Source organism: Rattus rattus, chromosome 11, assembly GCF_011064425.1.
Source record: "Rattus rattus isolate New Zealand chromosome 11, Rrattus_CSIRO_v1, whole genome shotgun sequence".
Classification (NCBI taxonomy): domain Eukaryota; kingdom Metazoa; phylum Chordata; class Mammalia; order Rodentia; family Muridae; genus Rattus; species Rattus rattus.
This window is the reverse complement of record NC_046164.1, coordinates 8097425-8111764: the sequence shown is the minus strand read 5'-3', so window position 1 is coordinate 8111764 and position 14340 is coordinate 8097425. Positions and strand designations below refer to the sequence as shown.

General features: G+C 35.9%; 1 protein-coding gene and 1 pseudogene across 4 annotated transcripts in view; both read right to left on the bottom strand.

Moving 5' to 3' along the window:
* The window catches only part of Cnot6l (CCR4-NOT transcription complex subunit 6 like), a 90938-nt gene that overhangs the window by 62492 nt on the left and 14106 nt on the right, over window positions 1-14340 (bottom strand). The window lies entirely within an intron of this gene.
* LOC116913028 lies at window positions 13143-13310 on the bottom strand (annotated as a pseudogene).

Below are 14340 nucleotides of genomic sequence, written 5' to 3'. Positions count from 1 at the left end.
TTTTATATTCTCACTTTAAGAAAAACACTGCACTATTCTAGGTTTTTGGAAAATTTTATTAACAGATGCCTAAGGGAAAATGCAAATAAACAACCATACTCTTCAGAGAACATTGTGTTGCTCCCCATTTCTTTCCCCTGTGCTAAACAGCACTACTTTCCTAGAAAAGCTGATCTTATAACTAGTTTCCTTAATGGAACTCCAACTAGTCTAAGAGAACCATGTGATTCTAACCTCCCATTTGAGTAATACTCAAACTACTACAACTAACGACACATGATTTCTCCCCTTGACACTGACATTAGTTTAGACAATGTTCAAGATTCATTCTCTGTCTATGGGCAAAGCAGGATCCTCATCCCTGCTACTCATAAACAAAGTGAACATGTCCAGATTGCCCCCATAGCCTTCCAAGTTCAAGGAAGGCCGGCCTCATAAGGCCGTTTACAAAGACAAAAGAGAAGGCCTATTTCTCAGTAAACACACATGTAGTACCTGCTACACAGCAAGCTGAGTTTTGTCTTCTGTTACTTGCCATTAACACATCCCAATCAGGTAAATGCATAGCTTGATTTGCCATACTCAGTCTTAATTTAAACCTGTTGTTCTGAGGTAATTATTGTCACTCCTTTTTACTCTCAAAAGTACTTAACTAATTTGGGGTTGGGGATTTAGCTTAGTGGTAGAGCGTTTGCCTAGCAAGCGCAAGGCCCTGGGTTCGGTCCCCAGCTCCAAAAAAAAAAAGTACTTAACTAGATAAATTACAGAGCCATGCCAAATGAAACAAAAATTATGTGACTGTTTTCATAATCAGACCACAATCAATGGTGATAAAATCAATCATAAAACCACCTCAAATGTGATAAATATGAAAAAAGCCCTAAATATAAGTTTATTCCAGGGGTCTAAAACTACTGCTTTGATAGCAAACGGAAGATAAAATCCACTTCATATCACTCAGATCAAATAGTAAATGACAAAGTCATGTGTGTCAAATTAAGTGTCTACATGTTATCCTTTTCACAAAATACATATATAGTTATAGTTGACTTAAATGTTTTATTTTGTCAGTAACAATCCAGCGACCTGGCACATGCCTTGTAAGATTTCTACTACTAGGCTGCATCCTCAGCCCTGTAGTTAATTCTCTGCTCATATTTCTTTATTCTTTCCCACATATGCCCTTAAGCCAAGTTTCCAAATCTGTATCTATTTCTAAGTTAAGAAATAATATTCCAAATATAAGAGTTACTCTCAGGAGGTCTTAAACTTGTTGCATCAAAAATAAAATGAAGTAGTATTCCATCGTGTACCAAGAAATCAAAGCTAGTTTATAAGATAACATCAAAATCTTTCAGGTCAGTTTCCCTTTACTTGAGGCCAAGTTTTCCTCATTTGTTTATTTATTATTAGTAAACTTCCCCAGTCCCTAAATTAACTCTTCAATTCTAATCTCATCATGTTACAATGTTAAAGTAGAAAAAAATCTTTCTGGTCAAGAATCTCCAGCCTAGGTAGAAATCTAACTTTCCAGTTGAGCAAAGTCAATCACCTGGCCAAGGGACCACACCTACAAAGGCAGGCTCGACTTAAGCTATTATAAAGAGATGGAGAACTGAATGGAATAAATTGAAGTATAAATTAAAATATACTATTCTTTTCAGTTCCTGCTCCCCACCACTTGCTATAAGCTATAATAGGTTTGACCAATTTGCGTAATTTTCTGAGGCCTGATTTAGGAAGGTGTAACTGCCATTTTCTTTCTCTAGAATGCTGTCCAGAATGTAAGTATGCTTTCTGATACTTTGAATTTCCTTACTCTTTTCCCCAAAGCTCTCCTCTCTGCCATGTGGCCGCTTGGCATGTGTTTGACATGTATGGCAGCTTTAAGGACATGGCTTCTTTCCTTCCTTACTGTGGGCAACTACAGAGGATTTACAGCTTGCCTGCCCTCAATGTTTTTCCTTTAAACTCTAATAAAAATGCCCTTGAGCTTCCATTTAAGTTCATCCTTAAATTTTTTTATTCATGAACTCAAAAGGGGCCCCTGATTTCCTTTGTATTATCTGGCAACCCAGTTTAAACCCAAAACTCTAGTAGTAGTAGTAGTAGTAGTAGTAGTAGTAGTAACAACAACAACAATAAAAATAAACCTATTTTCAATAAATTATTATTTATAAAACACAAGGAAATAACATTTTACACTAAGAGAAAAACTTAATTGTCTATCACATTTGCCTTAAATACTTCTCAGTTAATAAAAAGCTTTATTTTCTATATACTATAACACAAGTGAGTTCTGTGGCCATTTTTCCATTCCGAGATCAACCAAAAGTAAATTTAAGCAAAGCAAACAGATCCAGATCCAGTACAGGATCCTTTTCTACAGTGAGGATGAATGAAAAGCATGGTTCATTAAAGCTGTATCATTGTAATAAAACTTAACAGGAGGGGGATGGGATCAAAGTTATATATTGTGTCGGTTACATTTTTACCAACTGGACATAAGCTACAGTCATCTGAAAAGAAGAAACTTCAGTTGAGAAAATGCTTCTGTGCTTGTTGGTTTTCATGAACTTGCCACAAACCTAGACATATTTGGGAAGAGAAAATCTTAATTGAGAACGTGCTCCCTATAGACAAGTTTGTAGGGCATTTTCCTAATTAATGATTGATGTGGAATGTCCAGCCCACTGTGTATGGAGCCATCACTCCTGGTTCTGGGGCATATAAAAAACAAACTGAGAAAGCCAGGAGGAACAAGCCAGTAAGCAGTGTTACTCTTATGATTTACACTTCAGTTCCTGCCCCCAGATTCCTTCCTAGAGTTCCTGCCCCAACTTCCTTCAATAATGGACTGTGATGTGGAAGTGTAAATGAAATAAACCTCTTCCCTTCCAAGCTGCTTTTCATTCATGGTATTTACCACATGAGTAGCAACCCTAAAACAGCCTTCATGAGATTGCCTATATATAAGTCTATCGTGGGTATTGTCTTGATTAATGATTGATGTGGAACCAACTCATAGGAGCGTGCCACCCTCCAGCTGGTAGGAGAAAGCAGGCTAAGTAAGCCAAACAGGGCCAGCCAGTAAACCACACTCCTCCCTGGTCTGCCTTCAGGTTTCTCTTTGAACTCCCCCTGGCTTCCCTTTATAATGTGAGGTGGAAGTATATAATCAAATAAACTTTTCCTCCCAAGTTGCTTTTGATCTTTAAATCAGTATTTCATCTTGTAAGATATTATTAAACAAAAATACAAATAACTAAAAAGCATTAAAACAATCATTTAAACATAATTTAAATCCCTAAATGTGATGGTGATTTTGTTTTTTGGTAACTGGGCATACGAGCCAGGCTAGGGTTTAAATACTGAGTGGTGAGCAGCTTCCATCTAAAGGTTTATATTAGGAAGCATTAACAGTCATTTCTTCATATTTTCTTTTCAAGATGAGGGGGAATTATTTCTAGTGTTGTTCTGGGGAGCTGTTTTACACAAGCTCTTACTTTCCCAAGCTGGCCTCAATCTCCCAGTACAGTCCTGGAAGCCTTGTGTTCATAATCACCTGATTAAGCCTTCCAAATGCAGGGATTATGGACCTTGCCATCGCACCTAGCTGCAGAGGGTTTTTGCTTTGTTTGTATTTATTATTGTTGTTTTGTATATTTTGTTCTTACAGTGTACACAACAAATCCCCAGTCTCATGCATGCTAGGCAAGAGCTTTTACCTCTTGAGGTAAGATGTTAAGCTGGTTTTCCCAAGTTTCCAATTTTTACAATATCTTACATAAATTTCCAATGGATAATAACTTTAGGACAACCTGGAGGCCCTAATTATATAACAAAATAAACTAAAAACCCCTTAACAATTTATCTCAAGTATTTAAACCTTATAAGGCACTAGGAAAAACACTGCCTATGGTTCTCTAAATATTAACTACATAAGCTGCTTTAAATTTCACCTATTTTGTTTATTACACCACCACCTGTGTACACTTCGGACACCCCCTGTAAAAGCTCTGAAATTAGTCATTTGTGCTGAATAAGAAAGTTTATTACTGCTTCTTAGTTCTCTTGTGAACTATGCGAAAGTAAACAAGTTTGAATCTCTATCACAGTTAGCTAATTAAACAACACTATTCACACGGGGGGTGGGGAGAAGGAAAGAGAGAAGGAGAGGGGAAGGTGGGAGGAGACCAGCCTCAAGTATATATAAACATCTAAGTCTTATGATATGAAACCACAGTGACCCTTCTCACTAGTTGAAATTTATTTTTGTCTCTGTAGTTCAGCATAATTTTGTTGGAGATTAATAGCGAGTGCTACAAATCACTAAAACAGTAGTTCACAATGAAAAGACTTCTAACAATACAAATCTAAAATACAAATCATTAAACTTGTACTGTTTCTACAGAGATACTAAATGATGACAGATAGAAAAGCTAGCAAAAACTATATGCCTGTATGATATGTCTGCTTACATTTTAGAGAAATTTCAATGGCTTATATTATTGCATACATTTCTCAAAGCTGTCATATAATGGCATCTGTTCTCAATGGTTAAAGAAGGCAAAAGACCAAGAACACTAAAAATTACTGTAATCCCAGTACTTAGGTTGATAGAGGATCAGAAGTTCGAGGTCAACATCTGCTACGTTAACAAGACTTGTCTCCAAAACAAAGGGGAGTGAAAGGGGGTGAACATACGAATTATTCTTTGCTTGATTCTCACTTTGATACTTTCTATCTGGTTTTAAACAGTACAAGGCTTCTTTCTGAGAAAATAAGTATATGCTTATTTATCTAAATAAAATATATGCAGTACATTTTTGAAGTTTTTATTTCCTAATCAATACCTGTATTTGACCACTAGTCATTTTTATACCATATATATGTAATATATAAAATAAATTTACACCTTACCTAAAAAAGGCACATTAACAACTATTATCTCTAGACCTGCTGATACTTTTAAAAAGGTACCTAGCAAATGACACTGCATATAGTAGGATCAATTAGAGACAGACAGTGATCCACTTCTGAACCTGTGGTCTATGGATGGCACTGGTCACTATGATAAATTTAACAATGTCTACATGATACAAGCATTCAAGTTTTGATGTCTCCAGCTCTTTTAAATAACAAAGCAAAACCTGTGTTTTATGATGATAATTCACTCATTATGAAGAAAATAACCTTTCAATATTTGAAGTCCCATATTTCTAATCAATTTAATTTATTCAAGAGGTTTTTAGTTGCTGAACACAGAAGTACATATCTGTAATCCCAGGAAACTGAAGTTTGAAGCCAATCCTGACTAAATAGAAGCCGTCTCTAAATAATTAACTAATAATTAATTTGGGACTGAACGTGCTAGTACACATTCTTTTTTTAAGATTTATTTATTTATTTATTTATTTATTTATTTATTTATTTATTTATTTATTATATATAAGTACACTGTAGCTGTCTTCAGACAGACCAGAAGAGGGCATCGAATCCCATTACAGATGGTTGTGAGTCACCATGTGGTTGCTGGGACTTTAACTCAGGACCTCTGGGAGAGTAGTCAGTGCTCTTAACTGCTGAGCCACCTCTCAGCTCGCTAGTACACATTCTTAATCCCAACACCAGAGAAGCAGGGGCAGGCAGATCTCTGAGTCTGAGACCAGCTTAGTCAACAAAGGGAACTACAGGCCTGTCAAGGCTTCATGAGACATTGCTTGAGAAAGAAGGAAGAGAAGGGGGAAAGAAATACTCAATGTATATCTACTGCTGTCATTCATGTACCATGTCTTAATGCTTCAATGTCTGATTACTTGAAAAGATTAAATTTAGAATATTTTATTTTTAAATATACTTTAAATAATGACATTTTTTATTAAATGACATTCTTTTTTATTAATATTTCTCCTTAATCAAAGAGTTTCATTGCTATATTATCATTACATTGAAATGAAAATGACTGAAAAGAAAAACATCTTTATCATAAAGAGCAGAAGTGATGAATAATGGCTAACCTATAGAATAGTCAAGGAGGTGAAAAGGATAGAGCTCCCAGAACAGGATAACAAATATCCTATACTGGGAATGAGACTAAGATAATCAGGTTAACATATAAATATATTTAACTTAAAGTGATAGCAAATGGTTTTCTATGGTGGCAATGGTATTCACTTCTACAATTCTTATCAACAAAGGAAAAATTAGCATCCATAACAGGGAATTTTCGGTCTTTAGGAATAACTGAATTCAATGTCTTTTTTTTTTCCATCTATTCTTAGGACTCTTCCTCATATCCCAAGTATACCTGAACAAAAAACATAGGGATACAGGCCAATAAAGACTAAGAAGAGATGTTGCATGGCTTTCCAAAGGTACTCCAGATATTTATGTCAATACAGAAAGATCTGGAGGAAAGTTTTGTATCTGGAAAAGGATGAGATCATGTCATAGTACTAATGGAAGAAAAGGAGGAGGGGGAAGGAAGGAAGGGGAGGGAGGGGGAGGAGGGAGGGAGGGAGGGAGGGAGGAAGGAAGGAAGTCAGTCAATCAGTCAGATGGCTCAAAGAGTTAAAGCATCTATCTGATAATGAGCCTAAGATCCTGAGTTCAATCCCTGAGAATCACATTGTGGCACACCACTCCCGTGTATAATAAGTACATAAATAAATGTACCAACATCTTTTTAAAGATTTGCTTATTTATTATTATATAAGTACACTGTAGCTGTCTTCAGACACACTAGAAGAGGGCATCAGATGGTTGTGAGCTACCATGTGGTTGCTGGGAATTGAACTCAGGACCTCTGGAAGAGCAGTCAGTGCTCTTAACCACTGAGCCATCTCTCCAGCCCATGTACTAACATTTAAAATATAAATTATAAAAAGAAACTCAGGACACAACTTCTTTGGTACTAGTTTATAATCTGTCTCTTATATTTAGGATAATAGAAAATAGCAGTAACCAAAAAAAACACAAATAGTAAAAAAAGAATGAACACAAGACCTAAAGTTATCTAATTCTACCCATTAGTAAAAATTTAACACTCCTATCAGATAAGAATCAATTTGAAAAACCAAACCTTATGATTTTTCTACCATTCTTATATATCTTAGTCTCCTAACAACCATTACCCTTCACTGCCTCTCACTTTTTCCAATTATCCTCCAGAAAGCTAATGTTAATAAAATCATCAGAAATCAATTCTTCCAGAATTATGACTTCTTCTGACATTTCCCTTTGATTGTCACCTTCGCTGAACGGAGAAGTATCTCCATTAATAAAGCATGCCCATGATGTATCTGTGAAGATGCTTTTCAAAAGGACTGAATTCATATGGAACCTGACCTAAGAAATATTTTGTTCTGCTGGTGGATTCAACATCTAAACAGATTCCTAAAAGTGTGTGGAAATGTGAGGGCTGGGATGTACTTGGAGGAAGAAGGTCACAGAGGCCATGTCCATGGAGTTTTACATATTCCTATGATGCCTTCCTTTAACTGGTTCCTGTCACCTTTAACAGACTCCCCCATCACACTTTTTCTCCACCATAATGGTCTGTCTAAACTCATGGGTTTAAAATCCATGGCCTGAATCCTTTGAAAACATCAACTAAATAGTTCCCCCTTAAGTTGTTTGTGGCAAGTGTTTGGTCACAATGACAAGAAAAACAACTACTATACTGGCTTTCTGCCTTCTCTTTTCATGTATGTTTTCTATTATTTCATTAGACCTAAGACCTCTTACTTCTTTCCATGGGTTTCAAATAAGCATTCTTCTTGGCTTAATTCATCTATTCACCTTGACAGCATACCTCCTCCTAGCTACTGTGCACTGTGTAAAGACTATCCTTATATTATTCAAATGCTGTTTTCTCTGCTTGCATATCTGATTATAACCCTTATTCTGAGAATCTCCTGCCTCAATGTTGTATAAACATTGCTTCCCAATTATTCTCTGATTTTTCAATAAAAGCTGATCAGCCAATGACTGAGCAGGGGAGAAACTAGGGCAAGAGGAAATAGAGAAAGTGGAGATTTGTCCCAGGGAGAATCCAGGAAACACCATGAGAAAACACCTGTAGTCCAGAAAACCAGATCAGTACTAAAATACAAGTATTACTGGGATTTTGACTGGGAGTTAGCCAGACTAGTTTAAAGGATTAAATAGAGTAATAATGCTCAGTTGTTGTGCCCTTAAAGCTTATTAATTAAATAGAATAGTCCAGTCTCAATTATTTGGGAGCTAGCTGGGTAAAAAGAAAATAGCAATATTTATAAATTGCCACTAATACCTCATCATATATTAAAAAACAAAAAGGTGATTGTAAAATATATGGAAAAGGGATATATGGTGTCAAAACTATTTCTTCTCAAAGACTTTTCCTTTAAAAAAAAAAAATCAGATAAATTTACAGGAGCACACCGCCCCCAAGATCTATCAGAAGCTACAAGCTACAGTTTCCTAGATAGTTTGATACTAATAATACAACAGAACCTAGAAATTCCAAACATATTCACACATATATTGCCAACAGATTTTCAACAAATGTGAGAATTTCAATAAAAAATAGAATTTTCAACAAATGCTAAATGAGATACTCACATGCAAAACTAAACATTGACCCACACTTTTCATCAAAGTAAACTTAAAAGACATGAACTTAAATGTAAAAACCAAGCAGTATAAAAGTTCTAAGAGAGGCTGGAGAGATAACTCAGTGGTTAAGAGAACTGGCTGTTCTTCCAAAGGACCAGGGTTCACCCACATGGCAGTTCGCGATTGTCTATAATTCCAGTTCTAGGGGATCTGACACCCTCACACAAATATACATGGAGGCAGAACACCAATGTAAATTTTTTTAAAAAGGGGAAAAAAAAGTTCTAGAAGAAACTAAAAGTAAGAATCCTAATTTAAACAAAGATTTTAAAGAAATAAAATTATACAAGAAAACTACTAATAAGTAAATACATTCCGTTAACAATTAAAGCATCTAGTATTTGAAAAATTAAATCATCAGATTAGGAATGTTTTCAAAATACCTATCAGAAAAAAAGCACTCCAAAAACTCACAAAATACAACAATCTAATTTTTTTTAAAGGTACTATAGGCATATCTCAGGGTAGAATATATGCCTTGAATGGGAGTTTGATCTCCCACACAGACTTTAAAAGATTCTTCACTAAAAAACAATACATGTAAACTAAGCATATATTAAGAATAAAGTAAACCAGCATATAAGATGTTAAAATTAAGCACCAAGGAAATGTAGATAACTGACTGAACATGTATTAGAATGACTAAATTTTAAAGCTCACATATGATAGGGACAAGACACTGGGATAAATCTGAGTGATAAGGAATCAGTAGTTGTAGATAGTAGGCAACAAAAGCAAACAAACCTAGATAAAACACAATAGAAAAGAAGAAAGGGCCAACTGTAACACTTATAAGTAGAGTACAATGTGGTGTTGTGATGCTCTCTTTGAATCCCAGCATTCTAGTATTCATGAGTTCAAGGCCAGCCTGATCTACATTCTGGGACAGCCAGAGCTACATAGGGAGACCCTGTATAGACAGACAGATGAACAAATGGATTTTACACACACACACACACACACACACACACACACACACACACACACACCCCTCTCTCTGCAGACTCTCTCCTAAAAGAGCTAATCAACAAGTTATGAACACAGAAAATCCCACTAAATCCATCAGCAGTACAATCAGGAAAATTGGCAAACAATCCTACAGCACTAAGGTTTTCTTCAGATAATCCTAGAAACGAAAGCATCTCTGCTTCTATAAACAAAATGAGGCAAAATACATGGATGGGATCACATATAGACAAGTTCACTAAAAGAATTATATTTGAAGGGTAGACACGTGAATCTCACTGTAAAGGGAAAATAGAACAGATATCACTGGTGAATAGGGGTAAAGAGCCTGGATTGGGATGGGGATGAGACCAGGAGGGATCAATGAGGGGAAGAGGTAGAGAGTACTAGAAGAGACAACTAAAATTGGAAAAAGTGGGGGAGGGGGCAATCTCTGGAACAAGCTTAGAAACCTAGGGCAATGAAATCTCCCAGAAATTGATGAGGATGACCCTACCTAAGACTTTTAGCAATGAGGGAATACAGAACTTGAACTGGCCATCTTCTGTAACTAGGAAAGACTTCCAGTGGAGGAGTTGGGACACCAGCTCAGCCACAAAAATCTTTGACCTACAGTTTGCCCTGATTATAAGATGTGTAGGGTAAAGGGTACACAGAAATTGTAGGAATGCCCAAACAACGGCTGGTATAGCTTGAGACTTATGCCATGAGTTGGAGCTCACCCAGGACACTACCTAGAGGACCAGGAACCAAGGCTGGATAGCCCAGAGACCTACGATAGAACCAAGCACAAGGGCCTCCTGCCCCTCAAAATGAAAGGCAATGAAATGATTCCTAATGATACTGTTATACTCATAGACTGATGCCTAACCCAATTGTCATCAGAGATACTTTACCCAGCAACTGATGTTAACAGTTGCAGAAACCCATAGCCACACATTAGGAAGAACTTGGGATCCTGCAGAAGAGAGGGAGAAAGGGTTATAGGAGACAGAAAACTCACGCCAACAAGGTTTGAAAGGAAGGGGTATTAACTTTAAAATAGCTCCTAAAATAAATGGTTAAAATAACAACATAAGAACTCACAAAGACTCTAGGTCAATAGTGTTCCCATGCTATAGCCCAAAGTAAAAACAAAAGCCAGCCACTGAAAGAGAAATCTGTATATTATCAGAAGAAAATTTATTTATTTGTTCTTTCCTACAACGGCCGAGGAACCTGACTTCAGTTTCTGTTTCCTTGGCAGGTAGACACTCTACAGAAGCAACAAAACACACAAAATAGAATGTTCTTCCAAACTATAGTCCTGGGGTAGAAATGCCCCCCATAAAAAACTCATGGAAGGACACAGGGGAGCAAATGTCTAATTCTGTTACTTAAAAAAACTTTTTTGGGGATTTAGCCAGTGGTTAGCTGCCTAGGCAAGGCCCTGGGTTGGGTCCCCAGCTCCAAAAAAAAAGAACCAAAAAAAAAAAAAAAAAAAAAAAAACTTCTTGTTCCATTAGCTAGGCAATGCAAAATAGTAACAGTACACACATATAACATACTAGGAATAATATTAGCTATAGAGTCAAAGAATAGTATTGGTTAACAATTTTTGAAACTTAATTGCATAATATCCATATCCACTATAGCTGAGAAAATGCTACATTTTTTTCTTAAACGTTATTTTGAAGTTATTTTTGACAAAAGGCATAAGAATGTAACATTGTAGAAACATTTAGATAAAACCCATGGCAGAACTGTTTCCCTTGTCCTAAAAATAACCAAAAAACTCAATCCTAGCCATGAGAAGCCCTCTTCTTAGTTGTTTGCCAGGGCTGTCTCTAAGAGACTCCCAAAACTTATAGCTTACTGCTGTTGTCCTTGATAACCCCCAGAGGTAGAAGGTAAGAACTACTGCAGAAGACACTTCAGAAACAGGGCCCAGAGACCCTGAGCTAGAAATGACCTGAATTTCCACCCCCTGTGAACTAGCTTTCATAAGCCTCTACCCAGGATGCCTATGAACCACATCAACAATTTAATACTGAAAACCTAGCTAACTACTCAGTTCTAGTGAAATTATGGTTACTGGAGGAGAATCTACAATCAATTTACTAAACCAGCACAACCTAACAACAATCTATAACCCATTGTCCTTACACCCCCAGATAAGTATGGTCTTTGCTTCTTCAACAAGGAAACTTCTCCTTGCAACAGAGACCACTACAGAAAACCACAACCAATCAGTATGCGGAGTTGTGCAGCTTAGTACCAAAAGATACATCTACAAGACACTCCCACACCTAAGATCAGGAAACACTGAAGAAGAGCGGGCAAAAAGATCCTAAGAGCCAGAGGATAAAGCATTTTGCTGTAAGACTGGGTCTCCTAGTAACATCAGAAGCTATCCTTGGTAAGTCTCACCAACATGACTGCCCAAACATGAGCTGAACAAAAAGATAGCATCAAATATTTCAAACTGGACCAGAAAAAGCACACAAGTCCTTGACCCTACACAAAGAACTACAGGCAACTGAGTAAAGCTGAAAGCAAGAGAGATGTTTCTCCCCAGGGAAGAGCACACCCATTGATTTTTCCAGTGCCAGTCAATCAGTCCTGAAAACATACATACAAGTGACACTATGTAAGCTCAACAGGTTATGCTTAGGAATATGTATAGATACAAATACATATAGGCATGTACAAATACATATAGGCATGTAGTAACAATGAAAAAAAAAGCCATGAATTTGAAGAACTGGGGAAGGTATGTGGGAATTTGGAAGGATAAAAGAAACGTTGCCAACTAAATTATAATCTCAAAACTATAAATAAAATTTTAAACTCTGTTTTGGAACTATGACAAAATTTCTAATTTCTTTACAAAATATTTTATTACTTTCCACAAAAAATAAAACATTTCAAATATCAATGTAATATAATGAAAAATGTATGTAAATATCAAAAAGGAGCCACAGAGAGTTAAATCTGGATTGAATCATTATTTTCTTTTTGAAGATTTATTTATTTATTGTATGTATGTGAGTACACTGTCACTGTCTTTGGACAGACCAGAAGAGTGCATTGGATCTCATTACAGATGGTTGTGAGCCACCATGTGGTTGCTGGAAATTGAACTCAGGTCCTTTGGAAGAGCAGTCAGTGCTCTTAACTGCTGAGCCATCTCTCCAGCCCTGGACTGAATAATTCTTAACCAGGTTAATGATTAAAGGGACTTATGAATAAAAATTTCTTAAATGTGTATACATGTGCACATTCTGCAACTTTTCTAGTTTTGAAAACTAAGGATCACATTATCTTGAAACTTCCTCCTACCTTCTAGACCAAATTTTAAGTAGGATAAAGATAGTTTGTGAATTTGAAAAAGAAAATATGAACTACATAATTTCACTAAACTTATGAATTATATATTAACTCACCAACTACAATTTACAGATATGGAAACTGAAATACAGAAAAGTTGTGAAACAACCAATATCCCACATAAGTAGAATTTCTTTTTAAGTCCCCATCAGGATGCAGCACTATTCCTGCAATAACCAGTCTATATAGGGAATCAGTGTATAGCATGTTCCTATCCATCCCCCCTTACTCCAAAAACAGAGAGAGCACATCAGATAGCAAACCGTTAAGAACAGATGCTACACCTGATTTTGGCCAAAAGCCTAAAAAGCAGTTACTAGAATTTAAATATAGGTTAAGTGCTGGAGATATGGCTCAGGAATATAATACTTGCCTTGCATTTGATCCTTAACTTGAAAAAAAAATAAAATAAACTCAAAACTTTGAAATATAAGTCCAACTATAAAAAGCTCTTACTAAGCCATCCCAAGCTTAATTCTGTACATTCCTAGAAAACAAATGTAGAAAAATTGGTTTTACAGGCTTAATGTAGAAAGAACTTTTCAGCAAGGCAAAGACCAGTAGAAATTAAAAACAAAGGAGGCTTAGTGACAGACACCTTTAATTCCAGTACTCAGGAGACAGAAGCAGACAGACCTCTTAGTTCAAGCCTAGCCTGGTCTACATACAGGGTTTTCAGGATAGCCAAGCCTATATACAGTAAGATCTTATCTTTAAAAAAAATAAATGAAGCAAAAAGTTGAATTTAATATTGATAAAGCAAAAAGTAAGGTCAAAAGACATTACAGAAACAGTAACAAAAACTCTCTAAAATATTTATAAGTGGCAGTACAATGGGTTCTTCTTGTTGTTAGTAAGCTCACAAATCAGAAAAAAAAGTAGGCATTCCAATAGGAATATTTAGAGTGAAGGTCATGATCAGGCAAGACACAAAACAATGTAAAAGAATTAAAAGAACATATAAACAGGACAAAAAAAATCCTCACTAGCCAAAACTAATTTTTTTTAAATATATGCCTAGTTTCAAAATGGCAATGATTAATAATGTGAATGACAGCTTAGAGAAAGAAGCATATTTAAAAAACTGGTGATAAAACTTTTTCAGGAGTATTGTGAACAGAACATTCTACCACTGAGTTTTGTATTTTCAGCCCCCAACACTCATAGTAGTAAAATTTTATGCATTTCTAAAGAGTGATCTAACAAGATTTATCAAAACTGCATCCTTATTTGATTCTGCAAGTCTACTTGTAGGAATTTATCCTTTAAAAAAAGCATTCAAGGACTGGTAAGATGGCTCATTAGTTAATAACACTGAATTCAATTCACAGCAACCACATGGTG